Source organism: Ambystoma mexicanum, chromosome 10 (genome assembly GCF_040938575.1).
Source record: "Ambystoma mexicanum isolate Mex_15411 chromosome 10, UKY_AmexF1_1, whole genome shotgun sequence".
Lineage (NCBI taxonomy): Eukaryota > Metazoa > Chordata > Amphibia > Caudata > Ambystomatidae > Ambystoma > Ambystoma mexicanum.
The window spans coordinates 1160647352-1160661927 of record NC_090932.1 but is presented as its reverse complement, the minus strand read 5'-3'; the positions used below and the strand labels follow the sequence as shown (position 1 = coordinate 1160661927).

General features: G+C 43.6%; 1 protein-coding gene across 3 annotated transcripts in view; it reads right to left on the bottom strand.

Moving 5' to 3' along the window:
• The window catches only part of STARD7 (StAR related lipid transfer domain containing 7), a 531540-nt gene that overhangs the window by 209868 nt on the left and 307096 nt on the right, over window positions 1–14576 (bottom strand). The gene's annotated exons all lie outside the window — the stretch shown is intronic.

Below are 14576 nucleotides of genomic sequence, written 5' to 3'. Positions count from 1 at the left end.
CTAGTAGATCATGTTCTGCAAATTGAACTTCCACAGTCTGAAATGCGATTCTTTGTCAATTATGTATGTCCCCTTATGCTTTAAATATCATACCGAGGTGTCCTATTTATTTATAGATTGACCCAAACGCGCAGAGTTAAATTCACATAGGTGCGTTTGTTCAGCATCCATTTGCCTGGAGAGCCAAAAGAAGCTACTGGTGCTGTTGGAGTCAGGCTAACCAGGCTCTTCTAGGCTACAAGCAGGAGCTAAATAGCTCCCAGCACCCTCAATTTCAAACCGTCTGAGCCCCCAAATTTTATCGAGTGGTGAGGACGTTTAGGCATAGATGCAGCAGCTGGGCTCTTCAAGACGAACACTGAAACCTAGACAAGTACATGGTAAAACCCTGAATAAACATTGATAAGCACTCCCGAAACTGTCTTAGAAGCACGCACCTCATCCATCGTAAAAATCCAATCCTGCTCCCACACTTTATTTGCAGGGTGCAGTTTAACCAACATTAGCACTAAGATTACTTCAGCATAAGATTCGTACATTCAACAGCTCATTTGTTAATCGAAGAACAAGATTTCCCCTCCAACAGCTGCCTCAACTCCCACCACAAAGTAGGTTTAATTCCGGTCATGTTTATAAACAAATTTGTTTCCATGCAACGTGCGCAGGGTTGGACTATAGTCCCAGCTCGTAACACAAAACAGCTGCCAGCATTCCTGGGGGCAATCTCAGCACCATCCCAGTTTTGCCAAATTCTTAAAAGGGTGCAAGAACAAACTTTCAGCCCTATAAACCATTACCGGCAAAACCTTTGTTATGTAACTACGACAGGGGCCATTAAAAAAAACATTTTGTTAATTACAGATGCTTTTGCAGCCAATGTGGTAATCTTGGTTCTCTGAAAGAGAAAAATGTCATTGCTAGTGTGTCCCTCTGTTAGATAAAACTCCAAATAAACAAAGTTAGGGACTTGATCCAGGATTGATTTCTCTAAAAACCACCAATAATTAGCATGATACCTCCTCTTACCTGACCGGAATTAGAAAGATCTTAGTTTTGCCAGTATGAATAGCAAGTTTGTTGCTTTTCGGATATTCTGACAAATCAGCAAGTTGCCGCTGCATGGCCAATCAGCGTAAAATCTAGCAAAACTAAGTCATATGCATATGAGGAGGAAATGAACTCTGGCGCCTGCAAAATTGGGAGAAAAACAAGTATTTTGAAAAGCATCAGCAAGGTCAGAGATAAAAAGGTTTAAGGCCACGAGAGCTCTGGATTGTGCTTAAAAGAGTGCCAGAAGTATTTAGTCAAACTCAGACTGATCTATTGGAGTAGAGAGCGATAATCATGCTTAAAAGATGTAAGGGACAACACCAATTAAAGAGGTTCCGCCAAAGAAGATGCCTGTCGACACTGTTGCATGCCATTGGAAAAAAAAAAAAATAAATAATGTAAACCGGATTACTTTATCTTGGCTTCCTGTTCAACAGATTCAGAGTGAAACCATTTGCGTTGGTCCTATGCCCTTCGTAAAACCAGTTTGATGTGGGTTAAGCTTACCCGCCCCTCTAGCCCATGCCAACAGGTCCCGTAGCAAAAGTGATGCGAAAACATTTGAAGCCACATTTCAACAGGGCTACCGGGCAGTAGTTACTTGGATCATTACGAGGGCCCTTTTTATGTGTAGGGACAAAAATTGAAGTTAACCAATATGACAGGACTTTTTTTGTCTCCAGGATCTTTTCAAAGACTTAATAGCAGTCCCGTTCAAGACCATCATAGACAGCCCATCTGGGCTGGGGGCTCTAGAAGTAGAAGACTTATTTATTTTGACATTTGTATAGTGCATCTAACCCGCAGGCATCTAGGCTCTTTTTGCTTAAGAAGGATGGTTACATTTGTTGCTTGCATAGGTTTTAGGCAAACAAGGTTTCTGGCAGAGGTTACAGACATTGGTTACGCTAAATGCATCATCATTGGGTTATCGTGATTACATAGAAAACATCTAGGATACAGTTGAAAAATTGCTTTTCGGTAATCTTGTGAGCAGAAGGCGGGATGGGGTATGGTTGTTGTAGGATGGTGGTGCTAGGTGCAGGTAAGTGCATATGTGGGATATATTGACCCACTCAACAATATTTCCCCACGTCACCAAGCTGCATGTGCGCAGAAACAGCAAAATGGCTGTGCTGGCTACTCGGAGCGCTATGGCCTCAAAACTGCGTTTTTGCAGCAACACAAAGATGGCTGCACCTTCTTGCCAAGCATACATTGGCCAGGATGGCACAAGGGGACACGCTGAAAGAGTGTGCCACTGTGTTCTGACATGTACAAAAGAAATGGAGTGAAAAGGCAGCACTGCTTTGCTGAAATCCCAAGATCTCCATTATAAAGGAAACTTTTCACCTATAAAATAATGCTGCTGACGCCATTTCCATCTGTTCTTCCTTAAATCACTGACTAATAAGGCCCTGCCATGCCCAGGATCTCAATCTGCCTCAGCAAAACCAGGCATGATTTTAGAATGACAGGCCCTGTCAAACCAACTCAGAGAAATCAACAAGGACTTTCACTTTTACTTACACGGGAAAACGCATTAATTTCTTTACAAATGTATCAAAGCTCAGTAGTTCAAAAGAGACTCCAGCTATCTGAGCCATGTCAGTTTCGATGCATCTTTGCTTCAAATAAGCTACTGCCTAGAAGAAAATGACTATGGCTACAAGGCAATATTGGGATGGCAAAATCGAATTTGAAAGGAAATGCTAGCAGTTTAACACATGTGTAAAAATTGGCTTTTGCAAAACTAAACGAGAAGAATGCCCATTTAAAAAGTAAACTGTTGAATGAGAGCCTGCCATTACCTAGCAATGTGAAGGGGTTTGTGGCTGGTGAAAATACATAAATGGGTTATTTTATTCCACAGGTTTGTTTTAATTCAGGACCAAATATCAGAAAATAAAGGTTTTAAACCGCCTTGGCTGGATTTGCAAGCTGTCAAAAAACAGGTTATTCCGGTTGGCAGAGTTAAAGCTTCCCCCCAGGAAGGGAGCCACACCATAAACTCTCAGCAGAGACTAACATCCCACTGATAATTACAGGGTGGGAAAGAATCTATGCTGGGCTGAAACCAGACAAGGGAACTCCCAGGGCCAGTGCTTATCCTATTCCACGCAAGGCCTCAATTCTGAAAACCCACTAATCTCCCATTAAAAAGGGGAAAGCTGTGATACTCTTTTGGGCAGTATGCTGAACCAGCCTGGCTTGCTGCCCCCTAACTGCATGCCCGTGGCAATCCTGTCATCCAGCTGACCTTTAGTATCCAGTGACCAGAATTGCCATTCCACTCCAGTGCCATCGGTGACCAGAACTGCCCCGCTGTTTGCCAGGCGCGCTGCCGTGTGGTGACCAAAACCTATTGACGGTCCAAAAATCCCAAAACTAAAAAGTGGACTGCTAGTATAATCACCACCCCATAGAAACCCATAGCATATGTTGTCTTTGTCTTTATCCCACTCTCTAAACCCTCCTATCCTTATCCTGGTAACTTATAAAACTGCCAGAACTATCTGTGCGACCCTGCTCTTGATTTCTAGTGCTAGCGCCATCTCTTCAGTAATTTTGTCTCGAGTAATCCTAAGCCATTAGTTCTATTTCGAGGGATCGGACCGGTTTCCGCCAGGGTTGGGTGCTGGGGTGGCGGGGTTGAAGTCTCAAATCAACCCTGGCTCTTACTGTGTCCATCTTTGGTGGCCTAGCCTGAATACTCTAGTGTAAAGTAAAACTGCTCTTGTCACAACTGATTTCCTTTCCTATTTCACAGCTCCATTTTACTCAAAGCGCACCTTTCTAGATATTGCATAACTCATCCAATTTACCAGCTAGATACTTAATTTCACTTCCATATTGTTCCTGTGATATATCTCTATCCCCCAACCAAAGAAACCGCACTCCAAATCAGTGCATTTCACCCGTTTTTATCAAGAATCATTTGGGTAATTTCAGACGGGAATTAGAAAAATTGCAAAGTTTCCAACGTGTCATTCTGCTGCAATCTGTTTTAAACTTTCCATTCATTTTAGAACTGTATGCTCGTGGTAATCCATTTTTTGTGATTATTAGTGTCTTTGCATTGTTGCTTTAATGATGAATTATATTTGCTTCAAGGTTTTTAACACGCATGCATTATTTATTTGTCCATTTCCAAGTGTCATTTCATAACAATGCAAGGGGTTTAAAATCTGTTTTTCTCTCTTATTTGGGGAGGGAAGGTCAGATTTGAATTCCGTGTCCTGTTTTATTCCCGATTACCTGCTGCTTCACTTTATCCACTCAGTATTGATTATTTGTGGGTTCAGGGAACATTGCAGGGGGAAATCCTAACTTTGGGGCTAGCTTTCCTAAACCAAAAAGTGCTCTAATTCCGCTGTGCTTTGTCTATGTTCCACTAGCAGGTTAAACCCTGTGCATTACTCACATTCTCATTGTAATTATCACCCCATTGGTGATTGCTGCCCCATATTAAAAAGTGTATTTCTTTTGAATTTTAAAATAAATATTGTATTTTGCCACCCAGCCTGGTTCATGGTCCAGGGTATTTGAAAAGGGGGTGTGATATGAGTGGTGTACCATCTCAATATTGAATCTATACATATAAAGAGAGATCGGCATTTCAGTCGTGTACTGCATACTAGGCCGATACCACGGTGTGTGTCGCCTGATTGAAATCCTTGACAAATTTGGGGGGCTCGTGCCGGGGATTGAGTTTGGTTGCCACCTGTGACAGTCTAACACAGCAGACTAACCTGCAAGGTAGTGATACTTTGTGTGGTTGGAATACTGGGTTACACTGTACAAGCGCCTCCCAAAACAAATACTTTAAGTACCAGGTCTGTGTCTAAAAGTAAAACTAAAATCAACCCCAAAATAGACAGAAAAGCAACAGAATACAGGTTACTCTTATATAAATAAATTAATAAAGAAAGAACATGTCCAAAATTACCATAGTAGAAATCAATATGGTTAGGGAGCACCTTCTGCACAAGCTATTTGTCAGAGGCGAGTGGCCAGGACAGGATGAAAAAGTCTGGCAACAAGAAATAACACAATAGGTCACCGCCATGAACCTGGATTCATGGCAGGACGGGGGCCTATTACACCAAGCTTTCAGTGAATTATATATGACCCCAAAAGTAAAGAGAAGCAAATTAAAATTGTCAGGATCGCATGTACCTCCACATGGGAGTGATGCAGGAAAGGCATGAGGAAAACACGACTCTGGCGCAGGATCAATCTGAACTATTAAATGAAATCCAGATTGATTTAAATTTAGCAGAACAAACATTACAAAAGAGCGAAGAGTTGGAGGTAGACTCTGCAAACTACATCATAGAATTAAAAAGATTTGGCTCTCCAACAGCAAAATAATGCAGATCAAGAGACCCAATTAGACGCAGCAAGACTAGAGTGTCAGGAAAAGGTTGACTAAAGTCAACAGAAGCTGACTCAACAATTAACCTATAACAGGGTCTGCGCAGAGCAGATAGTTACCCTACAAGATCAGATCGAGAAATTGAAAGAGGAAAATATTAAGTTAATTTTAAGAGACCTCCACTCTCAAACAGAATTTGATGAAAAGCACCAGAAATTCAATACCATCAGGAAACAAAGGGATGACCTGGCTGAACAGAGAGGCACCCTAAGTCAGGAGAGAGCCGCCATAGGCCAGGAAGAAAGCAAATAAAAAATAGCGTTACAGGGAAGTGAGTTAGCCCTCCAGAAACTAAAATAACTCAAAACAGAGTATGGGAATCTACTGGAGCACGGCAGACTGGTAGAAGATGCTCTGGAAGAGAACACCCAGACCAAAGATGCAAAAACACAGGAGGTGAATCTCCTGCAACAGAAATTGTCTAATTATTCCCAAACCATACAGGAAGCGCAGACACACAATGAGGCCCTCTGTGAAAAGAATGATGGGCTCCACAAACAAGTGGCAGCGCAAGAGCGGGTCATAGAGGCCAGTAAAGCCATGATAGCTGAACAAAAGGCTCAGATCTGTGCTTATTATCAAGAAGCAGGGGTTGAGAAGCAGAAACTAGCGAGGTTAGAGAAAGAGGGTGCTAGATTTAATCCTAACTGGAGGGACCCCAAACAGGTAGAGAGGGACAGGGTAACCCCTGATCATAGTATAAGGACCTCTGTACTAAGGGACTCAAACCCATTTAATACTGTGAACACTGCCAACTTCCTGTCTACCGGTTCACATGAGCCAGAATCCATGAGGCCGGCAGAATTCAATAGGTTTAGCATGATGGAACTGACAGATCAGCACCCCCAGAAATAGAACGACGGGCGTCCCTGTATAGATATTCAAACATTAAGGCTGATGTCTCTGACAAGGAAGACTCCTATGGGGGGGGGGGGGTTTAGAGTCAGGGAATTAGACCCACAGAATACAAGGGACCAGTTGGTTCAATTTGATGAAATACCGAATTAAATGAGGCCCAAAAAGAGCATTATGAAGACCTCTACCCAATAAGGGCAGTGGGGTGGGGGGATACTCTGCCAACCCTGGGAGCAGGGAAGAGTCAGAAGACTACTCTCCTGAGCACCACAGGAATAGAGAAACTAGGCCCCTCCATTCTGCGAGCACCTCTCAAGCTCACAGAATCAGGGAGTGCCTAGATGATCATGAGGGGACCTCAAGTATTAGCGCCTCTGAGTCGGAGGGCGGGTAGACTCGGGTGACTAAGCCAAATAAGGCGAACAAACTCGAGAGTTATGACCAAAGACCCCATTAGGCAGATTAAGGCCATTAGGAGTCTCATAACCCCATATCATAAAAACGCAAAATATTCTGTTTGGGAACACTTGGAACTCTATGAGCAGATGGACACTTTTCATCTGAAAGACAACCCGAACTGCATAGAGTATTTAAAATGGAACTGAGTACTCCGGCTTCTTTGCTGGACTGGAGGACCAGAACCAAACGGGGCGGCCATCTTGAAACACTTTTCCGCCCACAGAAACCCCAGAGAGGCTCTCAAAGCGGCCTACAATCTGCAGTGCGGGGAAGATCAGGCCCCACGAGAATTTATGCAGGAGCTCAAACGCGCCTTTGCACAAACCACTAGGAGGGTGCGCACGGATAGCAGGGAGTTTATAACCACATTCTTTCATGCACTCCCCAAGTATATCATGACGCAGCTGGTGAGAGACTTCCACGAGAAGAGATCTCTGGACTGGTTCATAGAGGCGGCGACCCGCATTTATGAGGTCCAAAAACCTGCAAAAAAAAAGAAAATCTGGCCAAAAACCCCAAATCAGCCAACACCCCTGCTGCCGCTAAGGTGGCAGAGGTAAAGGTCGCCCCCTATGCAAAATCAGCAAAATCAGAGACCCAGCAGGCCCTCAGGGCAATTTTAAACAGGTGGTAGTCAGGGAGGTAATCCCACTAATGGGACCCCTAACTCCCTGATACAAGGGCAACCGACCAATCTTGGGGAACGTATGGACTGCCCCAGCCCAAGGTAGAGGGATCCAATCAGGCAAGCACGACCCCATGAAACTTCCCTCCTAACTTCCCTCAGGAGGGCAGTAATTCCCCAAATGCTGGGTTAAGTTTCTTCCTCCGATACTCACAAAACCCCAACCTGCAGGACAACCCTCCTTTCATTCCCAGATTTCAGGAAACCAGACAACCCATTTCCTTTAAAGTTAAAGTTTTGAATTTGATTCAATCCGAACCGGCAGCCAGTGGATATTCCGTCTGGCTGAGAAGATATGTTCTTTTTTTTTTTTAGGGATATTGAGGGTGGCTCTAATTGCATTATTCTGGATTATTCGTAGCTTTTTGATGTTTGTAGCATTGGAGCCTGCAAGGAGGAAGGTGCAGTAATCAATCCTAGACAGAATGAGTGCTCTGGCGAGGGTGATGCAATTGTCAGAAGTTAAGAAAGGTCCACAGGCGGTGTTAAGTTTGGCGGTGTAAGCCGCTGCCGTGGCAATGGCATTGACATGCTTTGTTAAGGAGAGTGAAGAGTCCAGGTAAACTCCTAGTGTTTTTATCTCTTGCTACCACGATGATGTTGCCATCAATGGTGAAGGTTTTATAGGCTTGAGGTAGGTTGTTTAGCCTATGTTGACTGCCAATAATGAGATGTTCCGTTTTCTCGTCAGTAAGACATAGCTCATGTTGTGCCATCAAAGCTTGAATGGTGAGGTAAATTGCGTTCAAAGATTTTGAGTCAGTGTCGTGGTTTCCAGTGATCGGTAGAAGTATTTGGGTGTCGTCCGCGTAGTTAGTATACGTGACTCCCAATTTATCTAGGTCGAATAGTGGTTTAGTAAACATGTAGTGTTGGGGAGACACAAGAGCCTTCAGGAACTCTGACTGGTGCAGGGTAGGGCTGCCGTAGAGGTGGAGAAGACTCATGTTGTAGTTGGAAAGGAAGGATTCAATCCATTTTATGATGTTGGTCGAGAAGTGGGCAGCTAGGGCAAGGTGTTGGCAGAGTATGTTATGGTTGACTAGGTAGAATGCTGCAGAGCAGTCGAGTAGGAGCAGTATGGTCAGGTACCCCTTGTATTTGATTTGGTCCATTTGAATTTTGAGGTCCAGGAGGGCAGTTTCTGTTTCGTGACCCGGGCGGAAGCCAGATTGGCTGAGACCTAGAAGGTTGCGGGTTTCCAAGTATTTTTGAATTTGCACGTATGCTACTCTGTCAAGTATTTTCAAGAGGAAGGGTACCGCTGTGATCGGTCTGTAATTTGTGGGGACATTTGGGTCTAGTGTCGGATTTTTGAGCAGTCCGAGTGCCCGGGCTTCTTTCAGATTTTCTGGGACATTGCTAGAAGAGAAGGAGTTGTTAATCAGAGTTGTGATAAATGGAGCAAGCTCGTCAGCACATTCTTTGATCAGAGAGGCTGAGCGAATGTCTCCTTGGCATCTAGAAGGCTTCAGCCCTTATGATTTTTAAAGTTTCGGCGGAGGTAACAGGGGTGAATGCGAATCTGGGAGTGGAGGTAGGTAGCTTGGATTTTGTTTTGGAGTAGTGCGATTTTGTCACTGAGGGCATTTTGGAAGTTCGTACACCAAGGTAGATCCTTGATGCAGTGGTCTGGGGATGAGGCTGGTGATTCAAGCTTCCGTATTATAGTGAAGAGCTCTCTTGTGCTCGAGTTGGCATTTGCGATTCTCGCATTGTAGCAGTTGCCCTTCGCTAGGATGGTGGCTTCCTTGTATTCTGAGGCAACAGTGCTAAATTGCAGTTTGTTTACGTGGGGTTTTTTTTTTCCCAAACATTCTCAGCAGTTATTTTTTGGGTGTTTAGGTTTTTGAGGCTGGCAGTGTACCACGCATTTGTGTGAGCTATAGGTTTGGCTTTGAGATTGCCCAAAGGAGCAACTTTGTTAATGACAACCTGGAGGGTTTGGTTGTAAAGTGTCACCATAGAGGTGGGATCAGTAGTGGTGTTTCGTAAAGTAGTTATGGTAGTAGCATGTGGAGTATGCTGTCTAGGGTTATGTTCCGATGATTTCTGGAGAAAGCCACTGGGGTGAGTTGGGGGGTAGAGGAGTGTTGGCTTGGTTTGCAGCACTAGTGGAGAATAGTATGACATTATGGTCCGACCATGGGCATGGGTTGTTAGCCATTATGTTGGTGTGGCAATTGGGGTCTGCTAGCCAGTCTAATATACGTCCTTTCTCATGCGTAGCGTTGGAGATCCGGTGGATGAAACCATGCTCTTCAACCGTGTTAGCGAGAGTGAGAGCCTGGGTGTCTAGTGAGTCATTGAGACCTAAATTGAAGTCACCCAATTTGATGATTTTTGGCAGAGGCTTGGTGTTGGATGCGAGGAGTGATGGTATGTCTTCCTCAAACGATGTCACAGGGCCTGGGGTTCAGTAGGTAAGGTGGAGAGTGATGGTGGTTGTGGCAGAGAGGGATATTTTGATAGAGATCAGTTCTCCGATTGGGAAGGCTTGATTGGTGGTTTCTCTCAGTCGAATGTTATTTTTGGCAATGATCGCTACTCCGCCTCCTTTGGAGACCGTTCTGCCTTATCTGAGGATGGTGTATCCGTCGGGGATGGCCATTGAGAGGGCAGGGCCAGCTACTGGGTGCCGCCAGGTTTCTGTGATTGCAAGGATGTCCAAGTCGTTGATAGTGATAATGTCAGCAATGTCCAGGATGTGTGCTAGGAGAGATCTGGCATTGATAAGGGCTCCGTTAATGTAAATTGTGTTATCTGCCTTTGGGTTGCCCATGGTGGCAGTTTTCAGGTGGTTAGGCTTTAGTGGTTTTTCCTTCGCATATGAATTGCGTTTTAAGGCTTTGCTTAGTTTTGAATGTGGGTTGGTGGTCTCATGTAGGCTTGCCTAAGTGACCCAGGTAGAAGGCATGCTGATGCGCCTGGCTGAATGTTGACTTCTGGTCGTTGGGAAGTTTTTCAATCTGGTATGGAGTAGTTCATTTCTTCATGTGATGGGTGGAGTGGTGATTGGTGTTTTTTTTTTTGACATATTGAGGCGGGAGGCTAGGCGTTTGTTTCCGTGTTCTAGCGAGCAGGTTTTTTTGAAGAGATGGGCAAGCTTATGGTCTATACTACAGGTAGTAATTACGGTACATATCTGGTGGGTGGATGGGTGGGGTGCAGACAGCTCGCTCTTGTGCTCCAATGGGTCAGGAGTTTTCAGAGGTGAGGTAGTCATGTGTGTGGTAGTTGAAGAGTTTGTTGCCAAGGGGAAAGGACACACCTTGGGAAGGAACAGGGAGGGTGGAATGGCATGCGAGTTGGGGAGTACCTGCGCCATTTGCAGTGGGCATGCATGTTTGGGCTGGGGGTGTTAAAGCCAGCTAGATGGGTAAAGGTCTCCATCGTTTGGTGGGCTCGAACAGGTGATTTGAGTTGTGGCCAGGAGGGACTCTAGCACATGTTAAGATCACACCAAGATTTGAACAGTAGCCAAAGGCTTCTATCATAAGTAAAAAAAAAAAAAAACTAGATTTGAACGGCAGCCAGTAGTAGCTAGTAGTAGAAACCTGAAAGCCAGAAGGCCTCTAGCACATGTTAAGCACAAACCTGGTTTTGAAAGGTAGCCAGAGGACTACTAACACATGCAAGGAGCACATGTAGCATTGAGCGGTGGCCAGGAAGCCTCTAGCACATGTTAAGAGCACATCTGGGTATGAGCGGTAGCCAGAGGGTTTCTGACACCCATGTATGGGGCACAGCTAAATTTGCTAGGTAGCCAGAGGGCCTGTGATACAGGGAGGGCACAGAGATCTGGATATGTAGGATACACATGGTTTGTAACGCCTACTATAGGCATGCCTGGGTATATACGACGGTCAAGGTTTGGTACACTTCTGGGAGTAGCCTTGCGTTGGCGAGGATAAGGTATCATGAGAGTAGCAGACAGTAGCTTGTAGGGTACAATCGAGCATTCTCACCAAAACTAGGGTCAGTTGAAATCCCATACCTTCTGTATGCGGATGACCTGGTTATTCTCGATAAGACAGCCATTGGACTGCAAAGGAACTGGCCATACTTGGCTCTTATGCCGAAGCAAACCAACTCATGATTAACACTCCAATGTGCTGATTTTTCACCGCCTACCCAAATCTGGGTATACATTTAAATGGCTTCTTGCAAAAATTCCTGTAAGCCAAACCTTGCAGTATAAATATCTGGGTGTCAATCTCAATACCCATATAAGTGATCAACCCTATAAAAGTTAATTAAAAAGCTGAATGAGACTTCTGGCCACCCAAAGTAAGGCCCTTCAGAGAAAATATGGAAAGTTCTCCATTAGACCAGCACTGATATTCTATAAACAAAAAGTGGTGCCCATTACCAGCTATGGTGCCCAGACTAAAGGTTTAGCTGACCCACCAAGGTCGGATATTCTGGAAGGCATCCTCTGAAGAAATAAATATTAGCCCTCCGATCTAGTATACCAATTGCTATAATTAGATTAGAGTTAGGCCTCACCTGCCTATCCACAATCGTAGCCTGGCAAACTATATCAGCTTACAGAAAATGCCTATTTCTCGCAAATAATTTGCACAACCTATTTCCCCCTGTAAAAATCTTATTAGGAGCATCGTTTTCTGGCACCTTGCAATCATGGAAGATAACCTGTCTAAAGACAATAGAAATCACCGATATACCAGTTGAATTACTTTTACAAAACCCTGAAAAAGCAAAGCTAAAGCTATACCAACAAGACTGGATTAACACCTGGGAAAAATGCAACACATACGTAGCGTTTAAAGCTGGCGCTTTCAGGCACAAACCTATGAATGAACTACCATCTTATCTAATCAAATTGCTGGATCCTATATACGCAAACTCGATCCTTTGTATGCGATTCGACTTATAGCCCACAAAAGTCAAATCAGCGACCTTGAATAAGTGCACACTCTCTGATACCATATGTCGTTTCTGTAAATTACAAGAACAACCAGAAACCCTTCGACATCTGATGACTGAATGTACCGCTCTTAGACATTAGACAACGATTCCTTTACAATCAATTCAAGCGCGCGACACCAGTAACCAAAGAACAACTTTGAGATGCTGTTTTTAACACAACAAACATTTCTCTGAACAGACAGTGCAGACCCATGCCTAAATAAATATTATGAAACTAGAAACTTATGGAACACTTCAAATCAAGTTGCTGATGTTCTTACTTGATACATTCAAATGATTTAGACTCTAAGGTCTGAAGATCGATCTTTATAGTAGCTCTCACAAATCAGATTTTTTAATATTTGTTAAGACTATGTACAATGGAGTTTTATCTGAAATGAATCTTGTTTTTACTATGTTTATAAAGTTAACCAAAGATTATTGTAGTTAAATGGGGAAATATTAATTTTACCACTTGTTTTAATAACTCATTTTATCACACAATTATGTTTAGACAACAGGTATACTCAAATAACCATACTAACAATTTTATTGATAAAGAAGAAATCATAGTTACACTGCTTATTTAAAATCTGAGATATAGTGATGGTAATGATTCAGACACCACACAAATGAATAACCACCTAACTATTACAAAAGTCTTGAAGCTAACCAGGTTATGATATTATATGGTTATCAGGAAATTGTGTTCACTCAAAGGAACGGTTGTCGTTCAAATGTAGAAACTGACCATCTAATAATGAAACTGAACAAGCTGAAATTCAACTAAACCAAATTAAAAAAAAAGTTAGGGCACATGAACTTGATCGAGTTGCATATCGGCAGTTTGAGCAGATGTGGAAACCAAGGTTGTCTCGCCCACCCAGGGGCAACCAGGATTAGAGTAACTTGTTCCAGGTGCATCTTGTGCACTATCCTGCTGAGGAGTGGTGTTGGAGGAAAAGCGTAAGCAAATCTCCCTGACTAGTTCATCCACAGGGTGTTCCCCTTGGACCCTGGTTGGGGAAACGGGACGCAAAGTCTGGGCATTGCGCGTTTAGGCTTGTGGTGAACAAATCTAATGGGGGATGACCCCACTGCGAGAACATTCCATCTAGGATATTTCTGGAGTTGCCACTCATGTTCTTCTGGTAGAGGGTATCTGCGTAGAGTGTCTGCCAGAGCATGGAGTTCCCCTGGAACGGGTTGAGAGTTAGGAACATATTCCACTTGAGTGCCCACTTCCATATTTTTGGGGATAGTCTGGACAGACTTAGAGTGTGTGCCTCCCTGCTTGTTTATGTAGAACATAGCAGTGGTGCTGTCTGCGAGGACCTGCACCGTTTGATCTGAAAGGTGTTGTTGAAAGGCTTGAAGAGCCTTGAGAACTGCCAGAAGTTCTAGGAACTTGATGTGTATTTGGGCTCTAGTGCGTGTCCACTGGCCTTGGGCTGTGTGGTGGAGGAAATGAGCCCCCATCCCGCGATATCCTACAAATATCATGTTTAGACTCCTTTGATAGAAGATACCCTCGTGGTTGCAACACACTTTCTATTGATTTCAAATCATTGTTGTGGAGTTATGTCAATAATGGTTTTCTAAATGCATTTCTGGTGCTAACTTTAAATGTGTCATTTCCTTGAGTTATAAAATCGTGTGTCCAGGCATGCCTTTTAGATTAACCTACTAAGCAGACAAGGGCCTCTTGTTTAGAAAGCCTCTCATGGCTTGGCAGATGGTGGACTTTATTACCAAACTGATGTCAAAAGCGGACCCCATCTGCATTTCGACCTTTTGAATTCCTGAACAACAGAGCTTGCGGTTATGTATTTAGCCCAGATTATAGGAGTCCCAGGTCTATGATTTTGAATTTCATTGCACATTATATTTGTATTTAGGTGAGCCTTGAGCAGATGGTGTTACTACTATAGGATCTTTAATCAGTTTTGTTGATGTTGGATAAATAATCCTTGTTTGTCTTTAATCTCTGGCAATTCCAACCCAAACTCCCCATTAACAAAAGGCAGAGCTGCACTTGAGTTCAGCTTGTGGTTATGTTCCCTTGAAAATCAGCATGGACTAAGCCATATTAAAAAAACAATGATTTCCTATACAGATTAAACAGTAATATATTCTCTGCTTTAAAGTCACGTGTTT